Here is a 9,478-nt window from a genome sequence, read left to right on the forward strand (position 1 = left end):
TGTTTGTGGAATTGCTGTAACATAAAGATGTGGAATGAGAATGTTTGGGAGGAGGAGTATTCCTTGTACAAGAAGCTTTCTCTCCTCAGGGGACTGACCGAGGCCTTCACCAGAGGGTGCACGCAATGGGGCTCACGTGAATTTTGTCTGGGTCACTATGGGATCAATGGATCACGGTGGGATCACTGGGAACACTGTGGGATCACGGGCTGCTGGTGGATCACTGGGACACTGCAGGCTCACTGGTACATTGTGGGATCACTGGGACACTGTGGGATCAGTGGGACAATGTGTGATCATTGGGTTGCAGTGGTATCACTGGGACACTGCAGGTTCACTGGGACATTGTGGGATCATTGGGTTACGGTGGGATCACTGGGACACTGCAGGTTCACTGGGACACTGCAGGTTCACTGTGACATTGTGGGATCACTGGGGACACTGTGGGACCAGTGGGACACTGTGGGATCATTGGGTTGTATTGGGATCACTGGGAACCTGCAGTTTCACTGGGACATTGTGGGATCATTGGGTTACTGTGGGACCACTGGGACACTGTGGGATCATTGGGTTACTGTGAGATCACTGGGACACTGGCGGCCATTTTGTTTAAGATGGCCGCCTTACTGGCCGCCATTTAGTTTCAGCTTCATGGTATTAAAGGAGAAATTTCTTTACGCATTCTATGCAATATATAAATATTATAACGCACGTTATTTTATATACACAAGTTGTTGAATACAAATAAAGTCTCTCAAACTTTTACACAAAATGCAGTTTGGATACTGGGACCTCTGGGTGCACCGTGAAATCATTGGGTGCGCTTTGGGAACACTGGGTGCACTGTGGGATCATTGGGATCATTTTGAGAGCACTGGGACACTTTGGGATTCCTGGGGCACTTTGGATCACTGGGTCACTTTGGATCACTGGGTGCACTGTAGGATCAGTGGGTCACTCTGCGATCACTGTGGGATCACTGGGTGCACTGTGGATCACTGGGACACTGTGCATGACTGGGGAACTATCCTGATTGCGGATATTCCCGTGATTAAACAGGAATAAAGTACAATAGGCTCAGGAAAACCCGAGCCTTTCCAGCAGCATTTATCTCACCAAGCACTGGAGTGAGGGAAACTTTCTCCGGGGGTGTCTCAGCGTGGAAATTGTGACCAGTGAAGAAGGTATTTGGTGGTCAGGATTGCCGAGTACTTTAAGGCACTGCGTTTCGGTCGCTTTCTCCTCGCGAGGTGTGGGTTCGAATCCCAATTCTAACATTGGTTATTTTGACTTCTGTTTCATTTTTACCTTGAGCTGCAGTTGATTTTTCGGCCCAGTTGATTTGCTCTTCCCGCAATAACCAACCCGGTCTCCATCCACGGCACGTTTTGACGCCCACCGGCTCATCCTTAAACCGAGCTGTAAACGAAAATATGCTGGAAACACAAGGCGGTCATTCAACAACTGTGGAGCTGGCCACAGTCACAGAATCAGAATGGCGACTTCCTGAGCGGGGGAGGCCGGTTCATGTGGAAAAGGATCCGGACGAGAATGATCTGATTCATAAGGTTAGGGGAGGGAAATTAGGGAGCTCCTTCGGAACGTTAATGACTTGAAAATGAAGTCTTTTTCCCGTGTAACTTGTGTGGTTTTAATGAATGAAATGTTTGTAAAAAGGCATCCGTGGAAAAGGATTGAGAGCTTTTTCGGACGAGAGGGGAAATGAGGAGATTTCTTTTCACACAGAGGGTTGTTACTATCTGGTAGCCACACCCTGAACGGGTGGTGGAAGCAGCTTTCATAGGAACTTTCAAAAGCCAATTGGACAGGTGCTTGAAGAGGTTTGATTAGCAAGGTTAAAGGGAAAAGGCTGGGTTTTTTGGATGAAACTGGACAGCTCTTTCAAAGAGCAGAAATGGCGGCACGGCCGAATGGCCTCCTTCTGTGCTGTAATATTCTATGATTCAATTCCATTATTTTAGTGTGGGACAGGAGAGATGTTGTTTAAAGAGAAGTAAAACTGTCCCAATCAGAGCAGAGAGAGGTGACTGGTCAGTTCCCCTGTCCAGCAAAAGTCACCAGCGGTTTTTTGTGGGGTGGTGGTTATCAGTTCGCTTTATACGCGAACGGCCCTGCTTTCGATTCTGGGCGGACAATTTATGTTGCAATTGCTGTTTACATTCTATATTAATGACTGAGATGAGGGGACCGAGTGTAATGTATCCAAGTTTGCTGATGGTACAAAGGTAGGTGGGAATGTAAGCCGTGAGGAGGACGCAAAGGGAGGTGGACAGGTTAAGTGATTGGGTAAGAAGGTGGCAATTGGAGTATAAGGTGGGAAAATGTGAAATTGTCCACTTTGGTAGGAAGAATAGAAAAGCAGAATATTTTTTAAAAGGTGAGAGTCCAATAAATGTTGATATTCAGAGGGAGTTGGGTGCACTTGTAAACAAATCACAGAAAGTTGACATGCAGGTACAGCAAGCAATTCGGAAGAAAAATGGTATGTTTGCCTTTTTGCAAGGAGGTTGGAGTATAAGAGTAAGGAAATCTTGATGCAATTAAATAGGGCTTTGGTAAGAACACCCCATGACGACTTCGATGTAGTCTACACAGATTTTAGCAAGGTTTTAGACAAGGTCCCATTTGACAGACTGGTCAAAAAAGATGTCATTGCACTAGAGAGGGTACAGAGGAGATTTACGCGGAGGTTGCCAGGGCTGGAGATTTTTGGCTGTGAGGAAAGATTGGAGAGGCTGGGGTTGTTTTCTTTGGAACAGAGGAATCTGAGGAGTGATTTAATTGAGGTGTACAAAATTATGAAGGGCCTAGATAGAGTGGATGGGAAGGACCTATTTACCATAGCAGGGAGGTCAATAACCAGGGGGCATAGATTTAAAGTGATTGGTAGAAGGATTAGAGGGGAGCTGAGGAGAATTTTTTTCACCCAGAGGATGGTAGGTGTCTGGAACTCACTGCTGAATGGGTGGTCGAGGCAGAATCCCTCGTTACATTTAAAAAAGACTTGGATTTGCACCTGAAGTGGTGTAACCTGCAAAGCAAAGGAGCGATTGCTGGAAAGTGGGATAAAGCTGGTTGGCTCATTTTCGGCCGGCGCGGACGCGATGGACCGAATGGCCTCCTTCTGTGCCGTCAATTTGCGATGATTCTGCAAAAGTGGCTAGTGTTTTTTGTAACATCGAATTCCCTGACCGGGAATCGAACCCGGGCCGCAGCCAAGAGAGCGCCGAATCCGAGCCACTGGACCACCAGGGAAGGGGTGGAAAGTTTCTAAATATATCTGGGAGTGTTTGTATTAGGTACAAATAATATTTCTGGTTTAGTGACTCTGTTCGTTGCAAATGTATTTACATGAATCTATTATTTATTTATTTATTGGGGTGTATATATTGTAAATCTACTTCTGGCGCTGATAAGAGTCCATATAATTCCGCAATTAATCTTCCATTTGCGTTTTCACAATGACAGGTCTGTCTCACTGGTTCCCCAGTGTCAGGGAGGGAAGTGTCTGATGCCCTCTTTTATTTGATGTTACAAACAGAAGACAAACACTCGTATTCGTTCAAAATCAACCTGAAGGTGGACAGACACACAGAGATAAACACAGCCAATGATATGGTCGTTATGTTGGGATTGCTGCACATGCATACCCAGTGGCGAGTTTACTGCATGATAGACAAGAGCGGCTGAGTTTTTCTGGCCTGGTTAGCTCAGTCGATAGAGTGTGAGACTCTCAATCTTCGGGGCGTGGGCTCAAGTCTTATGTTGGGCGTATTCTGATTTAAACTTTTTATGTTGCTTTCAGGGGTGAACCCAAGCTCTGACTCCCCCCGACATCCCGTGCAGTGTCACCGCGCACATTGTGGCCGCGCCCGGGCTGATTTCTCTCTCTCTCACCCGGGACCGCTGAGTCTGCTGTACCGTGATCACCAACTCACCCAGTTTGTGAATTTAAACCGGAACAGGTGTCTCGCAAAGGGCAAGAGAAGCAGGGAAGGCTGCAACCTCTGACAAAATCTCATTCCCATTAAAGGTTTGTGAAACTGAATCCCAAACACTTTCTACAACTTTTAAAAGTTTTGACATTCACTGCACAGGACGCGGCACCGAGAGACTCGTCTCTGACACTCACAGTGATGCTTTGGAGTGTTTTCACTCGTAAAACAGCTTTTGTGATATTGTGATATTGTCTTTGACTCCCTCACCAGCGGAAAGGGTTTGCCTATCTCCCTTTCAAAATCCTAAAAAGCCTTCCATATTCCAGGGAAGACAATATGTAACCGCTCCTCATAATTTAACCCTTCGAGCCCTGCTAACATTCTGGTAAATCGGGGCCGCGCTCCTTCCAAGGCCAATATACCCTTTTGGAGGAAAAGGGAATAACATTTAAAATGAGCGTCACTGAGGATCAGTTTTCTGTCGCTCAGAGTTATCTGCTTAATGAAGTAAAAGATGCAGCTTACAAAGAACAAGGGAGCAGCCACTGTCTCCTTTTTTGGCAGGAGAAGAAAATCAACCTGGATGTTTATGGAGACCAAGTTCCAACATAATGTTTCCGCCCGGGATCAAACCAGCAACTTTTCGCGTGTAAAGCAAATGTGAGAACCACGACACTACAGAAACCGATGGTATCTTGTTCAACGCAATGGGCAACTGAATGGTGTCCTCTCTCTGCTCGTACTTGGAATGTGTTCTTTCAAGTATAGCAAGAGATTCAGACAGTGGCTGCTCCACCTTTTCTTTAAAAACTCTCAGGGTAGTGGGTTTGAGCCTCACATTGGGCGAGTACCGTTTTAAACTTTTATGCTGCTTCCACCGGTGAGCCCCAGCTCTGACACTTCCCCCACCCCCCTCCATCTCACCGCGCACGATGGGGCCACGCCCGGGCTGAATCTCTCCAATCAGGTTTCCGCCCCAGTTGCAGCATGAAATGGTCCTTATCAAAGTCACAAATGATACTCCATGTGACTACCACCATGATAAACTATCCCTCCTCATCCTTCTCAAATACAATATCTCACCGTGCTGTTACGCTGTTAGACGAGTTTCCTCTCTCTGCTCTTATTTGCAATGTGTTGCTTTTCCGACTGATAACACTTAGTATCATTGCATTCTGTGAGTCCATGAGAGGAGATCATTCGGCCCATCGTGCTGTGCTGGGTCAAACACACGTATTCGTTCAAAATTCGTTCAGAGATGGATTGAGTGCCTTGTTGTCAGAAAATTGCCTGAACCCCCACAGTCTGCAGCTTTCCACCTCGCTATCAACCACATGGCCGATTTTTGTGTCACCCGCAAATTTCTTAATCATGTCCCCTAAGTTTCGGTCCAAATCGTTAATGTAGAGCATAAAAAGCAAAGGACCAAGTACCGAGCCCTGCGGCACCCCACTGGAAACAGCCTTCCAGCCACAAAAACACCCGTCGACCATTACACTTTCCTTCCTGCCACTGAGCTAATTTTGGATCCAACAAGCCACATTCCCTTGGATCCCATGGTCCTTTCCTTTTTGGACCAATCTGCCATGTGGGAATTTTTCAAAAGCTTTGCTAAAATCCATGTAGACGACATCAATTGCGCTGCCCTCATCGATCCTTCTTATCACCTCCTCGAAAAATTCAATCAGGTTAGTCAGACACAACTTCCCCTTAACAAATCCATGCTGACTGTCCTTGATTCGTCCGTGCCTTTCGAAGTGACAGTTCATCCTGTCCCTCAGAATTGATTCCAATAATTTGAAATGGAGTCTTTCTCCTGCTTGCTGCAATAACAGATAAGGTGATTCAAGGAAGCAAGCCCGGCTAGCTCAGTCGGTAGAGCATGAGACTCTTAATCTCAGGGTCGTGGGTTCGAGTCCCACGTTGGGCGAGTATCATTTTAAACTTTTATGTTGCGTTCACTGGCCAACGGTGCAGAATTGATGCAGAATGGAACATTAAATTTGTAGTCAGGATGGCCGAGCGGTCAAAGGCGCTGCGTTCAGGTCGCAGTCTCTTCTGGAGGCGTGGGTTCGAATCCCACTTCTGACAATCCTTATTTTTACGAAGACGTGAAAATATTTTATTTGTGGATTGGGATGCAGCTGATTTTTCGACCAAGTTGATTTACTCCTCCCACAAAAGCAACTGGCTTTCTGATGGAATTGTGACTTGAGAAGTTTCAAACGGTGAAATGTTTGACATATTAATGACCTGGACAAAGAAATAGAACAACAGTGGGAAACATTTAAAACGGTGATCAATAGAGTCCAGGAGAAATATATCCCACTAAAAAGCAAGAACAAACCAGCCAGAAATGACACACCAGGGAAGAATAAAGAAACAAGGGCAAAATTGAAACTGAAGAAAAAGGCACACACTAGACAATAAAGGAGAGAGGGGAATGTGAAAAGACTGGGAAAGAAGTCTAAAGAACTATTAGAAAGGCAAAAAGGAATATCAAAAAAAGAAAAGTATTCTGGACACATCAACAGCCAAAGAAAATTTCGGATAGGAATAGGGCCACTAAGGGATACACACGACAAACTCACAGGAAATGACAGCGAAATGGCAGAAATATTAAATAATCACTTTGCTTCAGTCTTTACCAGCGAGACGAGTATTGTGGGCGTGACAGTAGAAGAAGAGATCAAAAAGATATGTAAAGACATTTAAGATCGAAAGGGGGAGATAATTGATCAACTAATCAATCTTGGAGAGGAAATTTCCAGTTAGGAGCCTAACCAGAGTTTCAAACCGCTCAGCCACACTAATTTCCGTATTACTGTTCAGGAGCTTATTTCACATGGACACGATTACTGCGCTCCATTTAGGGAGGCTACGTGAAAGGCGGAAATTGATCTATTAATAGAATCATAGAATAAGATAGCGCCATTCGGCCCATCGTGCCTGTGTCAGCTCTCTGAAAGAGCTGTCCAGTTAGTCCCACTCGCCTGCTGTTTCCCCATAGCCCTGAAAATGTTTCCATCCAAGCGTTTATCCAATTCCCTTTTGAAAACTGTGAGTTAAGAAAAACAATATTGAAAGGGGTGCTGGGGCCTCTGCAGTGTCGATGTGGAGTGTGTGATGATTGAAGTTATCAAGATGGTTGCTTTACACATGGTATGTTGTGCAATCATCCTGAAATATCTTCAATATCCAATACAAATTGAATTGCAAACCTGACGGACCAACACTGGAAAACAAATCACGAGTGAACGCAAATCATCTGGGACCCGTTTTTAGCCTCACGGCACTTTAAATAAAGTGAAATAACTTTGCATTGAAAGGATTTGGAACTTGCGTCTGTGCCTTTATCTGTTCCATTTCTTAAAGTTGCTGGCGTCTGATGATGGACACGCCTCTGCTCCCTCCATTGCACAAGAAATGAGATGTTTGACGTTGACGGGACCTGTTGGTTATGAGCTCATCCTTTACATTGAGTGGGTTCGCGTCCTTTAAACGGCGTCAACTTTTGCCCAGCGGTGAACTTCGCAGCAAACAAGTTCATCACCGTCTCACCGCGGGCACTGACTGACACGTTTATCGTTATTTCTTTCAGACCGAAATAAATAGGAACCGTGATTTTAAATTTGCACTAAGTGATTTTTAGGTCGTCGCCTTTAAATGTTTCAAAGGCGAATCCGAATTTATGATAGTCTGGCCATTTCACCAGCCGTGTTGAAAACAGAACATGTCTCTAACTTTCGCGTCTTTTTTCGAAAGGCAAAAAACATATTTCCCATGACCTCTGAAGGATGGGCAAGTACATTTCAGAAATCAGAAGCAAGTTAACCAGCCTTTTAATCCGGAGTCAGACCTTTGCGCCACGCACTCTGAAGATAGGATCCTGGATGTTATTATATTTTTGAATGTTTCTTAAACACCGTTTCATATCTTGGTTGAATGGATGAGTCTTATCAAATCTCCGCCAGGTCCCACCGGGTGTGAGACAGTATTGGAAGCAGCCTTCACCCCCAATATCACGCTGGCTTTCATCGCCTGCTCTCAGCGGACTGCATTGACAGGGCTGGGAGATATGGACTTTGTTCACATTTAATGAGCAATGTGAATCGTTAAACATTTAATCATTTTTAATGGGGACAAGGTTTCAAAATATTTCCGCCCGGTTTCGAACCGGGGAATTTTCGCGTGTTAGGCGAACGTGATAACCACTACACTACGGAAACCTGATATCCGCAACCTCGTGTTAGGGATATAACCCCTCAGCCAAACTAATTTCCGTATTACTGTACAGGAGCTCATTTCACAGAGATACATTTACTGCGCTGTATTTCGGAAGGCTGCAGAGAAGGATCGGTGACGATGGTCAGGCGGGGAATCCCAGAGCATCGCGCCGAAACAAACATTTCACTGTTCTTTTTGCATGTGCCTGATATCCGATGGCAGTGTAAATTATGGCGAATCAGGCATGCTCAGATGACATTGTTCACAGAGTGTTTTATTGCAGCCAAATCACACATTAGAAAACTTGAAATGAGATGAAGAGATCGCAGCCATTTAAAGTGCTCCCAGTTACTGCAGATCAGGAATCGAAACTTGGCACCGGCTTCAGGGCCATCAGAATGAGGCAATGAATCCGAAAGTGGGAAGAAAAAGGTGCAATTTCCGTCCCTGGGTGGGCTCGAACCACCAACCTTTCGGTTAACAGCCGAACGCGCTAACCGATTGCGCCACAGAGACCGTCTGTTTTTTTTTTCTTGCAAGATACACTAAAGCAGCGTGTCACCTACCCAAAGTTATATGTTGCAGCCACAGAAATGCAATTGTCCACTATCAGTGTTACTTTTCCAGAAATAAAGGATGGGACATTGTTTGTGGAAACATGGGAACGGTCTGGTCTCGCTCACAGCGTCGATATCACCGCCAACCAGCTCTCCTGCAACCGGCGTGCCCACCGGTGCTTTGTCTGTTCGTTAGTTGCACTGTGGGAGAATCTTCACCACACTGACTGCAGCGGTTTCAAAAGCCGGCTCACCACCACCTTCTCAAGGGCTTTTTGGGATGGGCAATAAATGCCGGCCTCGCCAGCGACGCCCACATCCCATGAACGAATAAAAAAAATATTCTGAGCGTCCTGATGCTGATGTCAGGATTTGATGCCTGATCTGCAGTAACTGGGAGCGGTTTAAATGGCTCCGACCTCTTAATTTCACTCATAACATCAGAGTAACTGTTCCAGGGGGACATGCCGACTCAACTGCGTCTTGGCCGCCTGTCTGGACAGTCCTTTATTCGTCTCCAATTCCGTTTCCCAAAGCGTATCTGCAGATTCACAAAGCTGTTTGTCATTTCGGTTCCTTTCGATTTGTCCAGCTCCCGACTGGCAATAATTTTCAAACCTGGTTGCAAACCTCCGCCTTGCATCGTGTCCAGGGATGGGTTATGTGGAGAGACTGGAGAAGCTGGGATTGTTCTCCTCGGAGCAAAAAAAGGTTAAGGGTAGATTTAATAGAGGT

At 45.6% G+C, this 9,478-nt stretch overlaps 4 non-coding genes across 4 annotated transcripts; 2 read left to right on the top strand and 2 right to left on the bottom strand.

Moving 5' to 3' along the window:
- The first annotated feature begins 5,816 nt into the window (after window positions 1-5,816).
- On the top strand, window positions 5,817-5,889 carry trnak-cuu (transfer RNA lysine (anticodon CUU)). The gene has a single exon. It is a non-coding gene; the product is annotated as a tRNA-Lys (tRNA).
- Window positions 5,890-5,967: 78 nt separating this feature from the next.
- On the top strand, window positions 5,968-6,050 carry trnal-cag (transfer RNA leucine (anticodon CAG)). Its single transcript has one exon. It is a non-coding gene; the product is annotated as a tRNA-Leu (tRNA).
- A 2,065-nt stretch (window positions 6,051-8,115) lies between these two features.
- Window positions 8,116-8,188, bottom strand: trnav-aac (transfer RNA valine (anticodon AAC)). The gene has a single exon. It is a non-coding gene; the product is annotated as a tRNA-Val (tRNA).
- Window positions 8,189-8,628: 440 nt separating this feature from the next.
- trnan-guu (transfer RNA asparagine (anticodon GUU)) lies at window positions 8,629-8,702 on the bottom strand. Its single transcript has one exon. It is a non-coding gene; the product is annotated as a tRNA-Asn (tRNA).
- Window positions 8,703-9,478: the final 776 nt, after the last annotated feature.

The sequence above is a fragment of the Heptranchias perlo genome, unplaced genomic scaffold (genome assembly GCF_035084215.1).
Source record: "Heptranchias perlo isolate sHepPer1 unplaced genomic scaffold, sHepPer1.hap1 HAP1_SCAFFOLD_63, whole genome shotgun sequence".
Classification (NCBI taxonomy): domain Eukaryota; kingdom Metazoa; phylum Chordata; class Chondrichthyes; order Hexanchiformes; family Hexanchidae; genus Heptranchias; species Heptranchias perlo.